The sequence below is a fragment of the Sturnus vulgaris genome, chromosome 1 (assembly GCF_052056855.1).
Source record: "Sturnus vulgaris isolate bStuVul1 chromosome 1, bStuVul1.hap1, whole genome shotgun sequence".
NCBI classification, from domain to species: domain Eukaryota; kingdom Metazoa; phylum Chordata; class Aves; order Passeriformes; family Sturnidae; genus Sturnus; species Sturnus vulgaris.
This window is the reverse complement of record NC_142243.1, coordinates 42,713,364-42,722,967: the sequence shown is the minus strand read 5'-3', so window position 1 is coordinate 42,722,967 and position 9,604 is coordinate 42,713,364.

Here is a 9,604-nt window from a genome sequence, read left to right as displayed (position 1 = left end):
ACTTTCAAGTTGTTTGTTAAGATGTCAAATCCAAAGCCCCCACTGTGTTCTCAAAAATGTCTGTTCTAAAACATCAGGACAGAAGCTGTGACTTCCTCAAGCCTTCAATCCAGGGGATTTACCGGCAGTGCCTGGAGAGGTTCTGAAGATCAATTGACAGTTTCTTCCAAGTAAACTTCCGTGGCACATGCCCTCCCTCAGTCCAGTTAGCACTGCTGATACTCTGTGTCCTGCCTTTGCTAAGTAAGTGAGCCAGTCCCATCAGCTGTAGCCCAGCAATATTCCCTCATTCAGCTCTTTGAAAGTGGGATGTTTTTGGGAATAAAAAGACTGTAATAGTGTGTTGGGGTTTTTTTGCTTGAGTTGAATGACCCCTTCTAGAGCTTGAGGGAAGAGGCAGCTGTCCAGTTTGACTGCAGAGTGGAAGATAAAAGGTCTAAAGGAAGGTGAGTGGATGCAAACAAGAGCCTGAGGTGATCCTATGAGGACTGACACTAATGTCACTGAAAGCAGTGACTGCACCTTCTCTTTGCAGCACAGAACAGACAACTGGAATTGGCTGGAGAAGACGTAAAGAACCTTTATGAAATAGAGCATGGGATGTTTCCCAAGTAATGGAGACCCTGACATGCAATGGGGGTTGAAGAAGGCAAAGCTTGACAAGGGGGAATGGGACTGATCTTAAGTGTAGAAGCAGGGAAGCAGTTGCTGTAAAACATTTCTAGTCTGGGATGCATCTGAAGGTTCTCACCATTCCTTCTAATGGAAAATAGCCAAAATCCTCTGGCAGAACATGTCAGCCTTCAAAGGGTAGGATGATAGCTTACTTTCCTGACATAGGCTAGGGTCTTGGGTTTGTGCAATAAACCAGAGTTCGAGTCCTGCCACTCTCCCCCAGGGAGGTGGTTGTCTTACATGCCATGGAGGTGGGCCTTCACTCATTTGTTAATTTTTTTTCCTGAGTTCTGAAGGAGATGCATTATGAAATCTCTAAAACTGCTCAGAAGTTTAGCAGTATAAAAATGGATGTTGAGTATAGGTCAGTAATTCAGCAGTGTAAAGTCTAGGTCTTAACAGTATTTTTTAATAGTGCACTTTCTGTAAGTTGGTCTTGCTGCTGAATGATCAAGTTGCCTTTACAGACATATGGGCCTCTTTACATTCTTTAACATACGTAGAAAAACAGTGGGGAAGAAAGGTGCATTGCGTGTTGTAGGTGCTTGTTTGGTCATGTTTGATTTATTTTCAAGACCAAAAGTAACAGAACAGAATTATCCATTTAGGTCAATGTATATGGGTTAAATCTGCCAGAATTGCATTTTCATTTCTAGCATTTTATGTATGGCAGGGGAAATAAAAGAGGTTAGAACTCTGAAAATCTTTGTCACTATGGCAGGGTGGAAACAGATGATGAATTGAAAGTCTTGTGGTTTTAATTAGTGCAGAGCCCCTCAACAGACGGTGCTGTCACTTAATTGTGGAAATATATTTGAATGAGTACTGACATCTACTGTAGTTTTATCCAGTACAAGACTCCTGCCTGCTCTGTGACCAACAACTAAAAGCGTCTGGTATGAAGTTTCAAGAAGCATCCTCTTTAAAAACAAATCCTAATATTAAATCAGGTGGAGTTGATGTCTTGCTGTTTTAATCATTATCGTTTGGCTTAGATTTGAGTTTTTCTAGTGTTCAGAAATTTGCAGCATACATTTGAAAGGTAAGAAAGAAACCCTACCACTGATCAAAGAATTGAAATGTGTGTTGGTTATCCGTCATGAGTCAATAAACCGTGATACCCAGATCGTGTCATTCAGCCTCTGAGAGTGGTTTAGTATTTTAGTGCAGCTGCCAGAAGGAAATTCAATGCTAAAATAAAAGAGATGGGGGCTTGAGACAAAACTTATCACCTTAACAAGTTATTTTGATGCTGTTTAATACGGTGACCTTGAGATGCAGGCACTGGCAAACAACATTTTCCATTTTGTCAGGTGTTGGTGTAACATTTTACAGTATCAATTCCTTGTGAATTCCAGTGTTACAGAACTCCTGCCTGTGTTTTAACAGCTGTGTATGAAAATTGCATGAAATTACATGCAATAGTGTCCGTTTTGTCATTGTTCTTACGGCTGTTAACAGCTGGGATGCGGTCTCCAGCACTAGTAGGCTTGTATTCATGTTTTGTAAGGCATTCAAAAGGTTGATAATGAATCTTGAGGAAGACAAAAAAAAGGGAAACTCTCCCAGAAGATTACAGCTGATGTAGCAAAGCATATCCAAAATTCATCAAAACTCTTCATGGAAAATGTAAATTTCATCTGGTTTGTATACATGACAGTTTCTGAGGAAACGGAAATTTTTACACTTAGTAATTTCCAGTTGTCTTTCTGAAAATATATGGTATTTGTCTGAAAAGTGTTATCTCCGTGACTCCTTGGACAGATTCATGTACAGTATGTGTGTAGTACATGTATAAAAAGATGAAACTTTCCTAGTATTTCGCTACAAGCTTAACGTCATGCAAATTTGTAATAGAGAAGGGCAGGAGTATTTGTTGGGTATTTTTTATAAAAAGGTAGCCTAATTGAGAAAGAGAAAACAGCTGTAAATACAGCAAAATTTTTAATTTTAGAAAATGAGAGAGAGGTGATTCTTTTCAGCTGCGTATAGATACTAGAGTAATTTGACTTTAAAATACAAGATTAAAAGCTGAGATCTCAATTCTGTGCATGGAAAAATGACTGGATATCTCCCTGGAAAGCCCTGTTAAAACTACAGTACATACTGATGTAACAGGGAAATAATCTTGTTTTTCAGTTTGTCCTTTTCAGCTACATATTCCTTATACAATTGCTTAAATGCTGAATAATTTAGTACTTCATTTTTGCTAAGTCCTCCGATGGGGCGCTGTGTCTAAATAGCCAGACTGATTGATTATGAGCTCAGTAATGTGTTTAAGACAAAAAACCTTTAGAAGATATTTAGTAGAGCTGAAATTTAATATTTTCTTGCCAGCTTTTATATTCTGAAACTGTCTTTCTGTGATCTTCTATTTACATAGCTTTTGGCTATTGTGTGGCTCCATATTTTAGTGACTTTAAATTATTTTTAACCCTTTTACTTTTCCTAACATATTTACCAAAATAACATTGATTTAAATGTCTATGCTGTGAGCTGTGCTAACTAGAGACTCCCCCAACATGCCTAAAATTGAGCTGCTTATCCTCTTTGTAAAGTTCTCTTGGATTTTAACAGGGAATAAGATTTCGGAAAAGTGAGAGTGGCTCAAGTTTGTGCCAAATGTAACGGCTGCAATGGCAACATGAATGGTTCTTAACATCGAGATTAAACAAAAAGAGCAGGGTTCATTTTCATCTTATTTAGTACCAACATCCCTACCTAGCTACTCAGGACAACGCAAGGCAATTTACTGTAGATTAAGATACCAGTCAGTTTTAATTTCTTTTTGATTGTTTCTCTTTCATCATCTCCTTTGTAATTTGATTTTTTTGTGTTGCAGGGACATAGTTGAGTAGTCAGCTAATGCCTGTGATAGCTGTATGCACCCTCTCTCTGTAATGGGATATTCTGGGACCATTTAATAAAAGCAGCAGTCAGATGGGAACCTGATGTCCTCCCTCAAGACTGCTCTCTGATCTGGCGGCCACAGTTCAAGATCAAGGCGTTTCCTTGATAGTGCTTTGTCCAGCCCACACATTATTTTACCTATCGGTTTGTCATGCTCCTGGGAACTTCTCATTCGGAGTTGTTTTTTTTTTAATGGGATGTTTCAAGTTCATTGAGTCAGTGGGTTGTGGTTGTAGACTGAGTTTTTGAATCCTGCTTGTGTTATCATCCAAGAGCATGGATAACTTCCATTTTCAGCTTGCATTGATTTCAGACAGTCCTTTGAGACACAGCTGCAACTTTCACAGCAGTGCTGGAAAAAAAAAAGTAGGATAAATGCAAATCCTTCAATTTAATGCAGTTCAAAGTGCTATAAAGTACTTAACAAGGAGCACTAGGTGTGACTTTGATTTCTGTCACCAATTGGCAGCCAGGGCACTGCTGTACATGAACTGTATGATTTGGGGCTCACCCTGCTAGCAGGATGCTGTGAAGGTGATGTCTCAGAAAAGCCAAGCTACCAAGGGCGAGCTGATGTTGTCTTCATCAGGACTGCCTGTGCAGCCCCAGGGGAGGACATCTGATCACAGCAACCTCTCTCTGGAGTGACCTGAGGAGCCCTGCTTGTCTACAAAAGATAAATAAATAAGTAAAATAAAAATAACCACAGAAACAAAAATGAGGAATGGCCTTTCTTAAATTACTACCTGACCTTGTAGTAGTGCTGACAGAATTAACAACTTATGGTGTTTTGCGTCAATTCTTTTATTCAATTTTGCATAATTCAAATAAGGGAAGATTCCTGGAAAACCATATTGCTGTCTTCGAAATACACAATCCCTCCATCCAGGTGATATTTAAACACAGGGCCACTAGTGTATTGCACGATCAGATGCACATTCCTCTCTGTTTAATCTTTGAGCTTGTGAGACCTTTCTCTAAAAGGTTACAAAGTGTTAATCTAGATGTGACTAACCAGTTCACAAAGGTTTTAGTTACAGAGAAACTTGTCTTGGTCCATATTTGTATGATGGCTGGAATAGCTCTGTCTCTTGCGCTCTGTATTACCACAAACAACAACAACAAAAAAATCAAATTAATTAATAAGAATTTAAAAGCCCATATGGCTGCAAATGTTTCTTCACTGCTCAGGTCTTTGTTGCCCTGGCATGACAGACTTTGGAGGAAAATAAGCTGTGCTGTAAGTTGAGGGATTTGTGTGCATTCTGGTTTTAGCGAGAAATCTGTGTTTCATTTTGAGATGGTGAAGAGTGAGTGGGACAACGGGCCCTGCAGGTCTAAACTCCACATGGCCAAAGTCATGAGGTAAAAAAAGATTACATATACTTTACAGATCTTTCCCTCTTTACTGAGTGTAGAAACCATAACTGTAATTTTCTGGTGGGAGCTACACTTCATCTACAGTTCTGGCCTAAAAATGAGGAAAAGGAACAACCAAGTTTAGGATTGCTTCAGCTTGGCACTTACGTGTTTTTACCCACCTCCTTCCTAATGCAGCTGAGATTTCTACTTGTAATTTAGTAGCATATCCCTAATTGGGTGGCAGGGGAAAGCCATAGAGACCATACTGCGTTTACAGGTATCTTCAGATGTCTTCAAGGAATCTTAAAGGACCTTCTCAGCTCATCGGTCTCTCTTAGAAGCCTTGAAATTTAATCATGCCTTTATTTGAAAAATCTCTTGAAGATACCCTCTCAAAAACCAAAATGAACATATATATTCTCTCATCCATATAAAGTTATGTGAGTATGTATAGGGCGCATGGTATATCTGCATACAAGAAATTGCAAAACAGGGTTTCCAAAACTGTTTTCTGCTTCTGACAAAACAAAAGCTTTGCTGGGCACAAGCACAGTATCCTAAACCCTCATGCTCCATCATAGCCCCACAAAGTGTAGTCTACCTGCCTTCAAATGTGTTCTTACATGCTGCTCATCTCGGTGGTAAACTGTAGAAGTTCTATACAAATACTGACTCATTCATGGCTCGGGGTACTTGGTAACTCCTCTGTTCTTTTTTGGTGTAAATTTTGTGCTGATTTTGTCATTCCCTCATTGTTCCCTTCTTTTATTATGTTCATTTATTCCAAAGATAAACCAGCCTTTCTTGAGGACAGAGTTAATATTAGGTGAAACAATTATGCAGTGATTAATGGAGGCCTAGGTGCAGTTAGCAATTACTTAAAATGGGCTGGATTTCCTAATGATCACATTGTTCTCTACAAATTTATTTTGCAGACAACATATTATACTGAATTTTTCTTGGACAATAAATTTGTGGAACATTTGCAGCATCACCCTGAGGCACTAACAGAAATTGCCTCCTTGCTGATAAATAATTTAGATGGGTAAGATCTTGTGCAGATCCCATACACTCAAAAGGCCTCATCACATCCCAGCTTCTGGAGGGAAAAGGTGACCACAAAAGCAAAAAGAACTGCCCTGGAAAATTTGAGCATTCACACCATGGTGCACTGTTAAAGTCATGGGACATGTAGGTAAGAGGCATAGGCAATATCTGAAAAATAACTTGGAGTGGCTGTGAGCTGTGCTAATGTTTCCCATTCTGCTTTCTTACTCATTGTGCACCTCCTGCTAGCCAGGTTATAACCTCGGGATTATTCTTTATATGATGAGTATGTTTAGAATGAATATTTGTGTCCTATAACTTTAACCATAGCATAGGTTATTAAAAATTAATTTAATGGTCCTCTAGGATCCAGCTCTGGAGGTAGCAAACAAGCATCTCAGTTATATATTGCCTTCAATTATTCATTAAGAGCTATGGGGAGATTTTCTAGAACATATCTCTAGCGAAGCTCAGAGCTGTTCTAATGCCAACAACAAAGCTCTGCTACTTAGTTTAACAAAAATGGACATGATTTCCCTGTTGGGTTTCTCTGTTTGAGCTGTGTAATATTTTATCACATTTAATAAAGTTTATTACAGACGTGACTTGGTACAACAAAAATCCTCGTGGTGAGCCTACAGCATCATTTAATTTTGAACGGACATTTTGCCAACAAGAATTTTAATTTATCGCCAAGTATGTAAGCATAATAAATAGTTGAGGACACACAAAGCTTCAGTACGAATTATTTTCTTGTACACTGGAGCCATTTTCTCAGCAGTTTGCACTCCCAGTTGTGTTTATTCTATCCTCAGTGTTATTTTGGTTTGGACTTCAGAATTGTTGCTGATGCTTTTTTGGTAAAGCAAAGCTGTTTCCCTCAAATACTGCCAGTGCTGCATCCTCGCTGTGGGAAAGGGTCTCATTCCACACATACACCAGATATACAGGTGCATAAATGTGCCAGGGTCTATGGGAAGAGTGTATCCAGGAAAATGTCAACATTTTGAGAGCCAGACTTGAATTCAGGATGCTAAAATACTCGTCTGAGTATTTGTTCCCGTGTTTTGTTTTCTTTCTGATTGTTCCATTTTCTTAAACATAAACTCTTAGCCATAATTAAACTTTTAAAAGTTTATTAACTGTCGCAGAAGTGGGTTTCCAGTGGAGAATTGCACCAGAGTTGCTGTAAGCTAAAGGTACACTTAAAATGCTGTCAATTTTGTGATGACAAGACCTTGTGTGGCTTCAGTGAAGTTCTTTCTCATTTACATAACAGCTAGCTAATGTGTTTTATAATATTTCCCCTTTCCTGAAGGATTGTGTAGCATTTCTATAATCCCTGTAAGATGCTTTGCATCCAGAAATTGCTGCAATAGTGCACCCTGATTTCTTTGTAGATTTTTAATTCCTGCTACAGACAGATCAAATGCACAGATTTTGTTAAAAGTTTATTTTTTCCCCTTAATATCCTATCTTGAAGGAAGAACTTGCTTTGTCCTGTAATTCTACTGTCCTAACAGGAAGGCACAATATGAAGGAGAAGATAGATTGGCACATTCTTTGGCACGGTTATAACTGAACTTTCAACAAAAGCAATGTGACATTTCCCTCTCGCTGTAAGAAGGTTCTGAAGAGAGCCATACCATGAGCTTCACACTGACAAATTCACTTGACTGCATTTTCACCATGCAGGGATGTGGCTTTCCTGTAGGATGCCTCTTGGAGAAAGGTCCTGCCCATGTGCATTTCCAGTGATATGCTGCTTCCATTAAGTTACAATTAAAGGAACACCTAAGCCAGTCCTTTTCTGTAGCCTGCCTATTTTCATTTCCAGACATTCTGGTTTATAAAAAGCTGGATCCTCTGCTAAATTGCCAGTAAACAAAAGGTAAGTGATGGTATTACATGATCCAGCAGCTCAGAACAATTCAGCAGGCTCCAGCCTGGATGGGAGGACGGTGAGCACATGAACTGTGCTGGAACCATGGGGACCCCCAGTTCTCCTTCCCTGGCATGACCTCCACTCATGCTGCAAGAGGAACATTCTGGTGTCTGGTGCCTGTGAGAGGAGATCCATGCATTTTACTGGATTTCTCCATCCACATCATCTCTGCCAGCTCAGGAATCAGCATGAACCTGAGTTTGAACAACCTGTTGGTCCACAGAGAAAGATCAAGAAAGCAAAGGTGCTGCCAGCAGTTTCTGACCATCCTTCAGGTCATGAACTCTGGACAGAAACAGCACTTGGTCCTCTGATGTGCCTACAGTGGAGGCCAGGTAAAGATCAGAGGCTGCCTGCAGGACTTGCAAAGACCTGAGCGAAAGGAGAGCATTTCAGTCCTTCCTGCAGCAGGTTGTTTTCAGGTCCCCTTCAGACCGGCTGGGATGTCACAAGGAATATGAGGGACATCACTGTAATCTTGTCACACTGGTTATCATCTGATGTTGCATCTACTGCTGCTGTGGGTGACAGGCTATCAGTGCCTGGGGAGTGCAGGGATCCACTCTGGGCAGCGATATCTTGGTAAGGTGAGGGGCTGGATGGTGCAAAGCCTCTGCCCAAGAGCCAGGACTCCCCACATGAGGGAAGCACTCTTCCTCTGTGAGGAGCCCAGCCAGGAGAGCTGGAGCGTACCTGGAGATTGGGCAAGGAACACCATGGGCAGGGAGAACATGGCTGTGGGCAGGAGTGCTGCAGGCAGCAGCTTTGCACCACGCTGTGTGAGCACAAGAGCTGTGCTGAGGCTGAGGACCAGCACCAGGGATGTTGATTCTTTCTAGAGTGATCCAGGACACGTGGGTTGGCTGGGCTACTCCTGATCACCTGCTGGTAAAAAACGTGTCAGTCTCCTGGAAGAGCTTCTTTATGATGGAAATGCTTAGGTTTGGTACAGGATAACTGTGAGAGCCATAGTGATGACCTTGAGGAGCTGGAACAGAGGCTACACACAGAGTTAAGGGGAACAAAATGGGTATTTATTGTGAAGCCCAGAAAGGCTTACAAAAGCCACACCCCAGCAATACAAGTGCCACAGTCGTGGCCCCTGCCCGGATGGCTCCAAGATGGAAGGAAAGGAGGAGGTTGGTCATAAATCTTACACTTTTATAGGTTCTGGTTAATTTGCATAAACCCACCCTCCACCTTTCCATGTAGTTTGTGCTTAGGGCCCGAAGTTTGGAGAAACTGTCCTTGAGTTCTTAACTAGAACAGGACTGGTTTGTCTTCCTCACCCTAGCACATCAGAAAAGCACATCCAAGGAAAACAGGAAAACTTAAAACTAAAGGCATCAATAGTCATCCTGGTATGGAGGGGTCACATCTTAAAAAACCACACAATCCCCACTCCAAGCTCTATGAACGTGCCTGCTCATGGGGCAGAGGTGGATGAACAGGCTTCTCCCATTTGCTCACATTTTATCTCCAGAGGTTTGCCTTATCTCCAGGCCCTACAGGTTGCTTTTCCTTCCTGAGTATGGACAGTGATAGTCAGCAAGCATCACTCCTAAGGCGCTGCCAGTGGAGAACAAGAGCATTCCAGAGGAAGTGTGCTGTTAGAGCAAAGCTGGCCATGAGACCCAGCCACATCCCACCCGCTGCCCGTCAGGT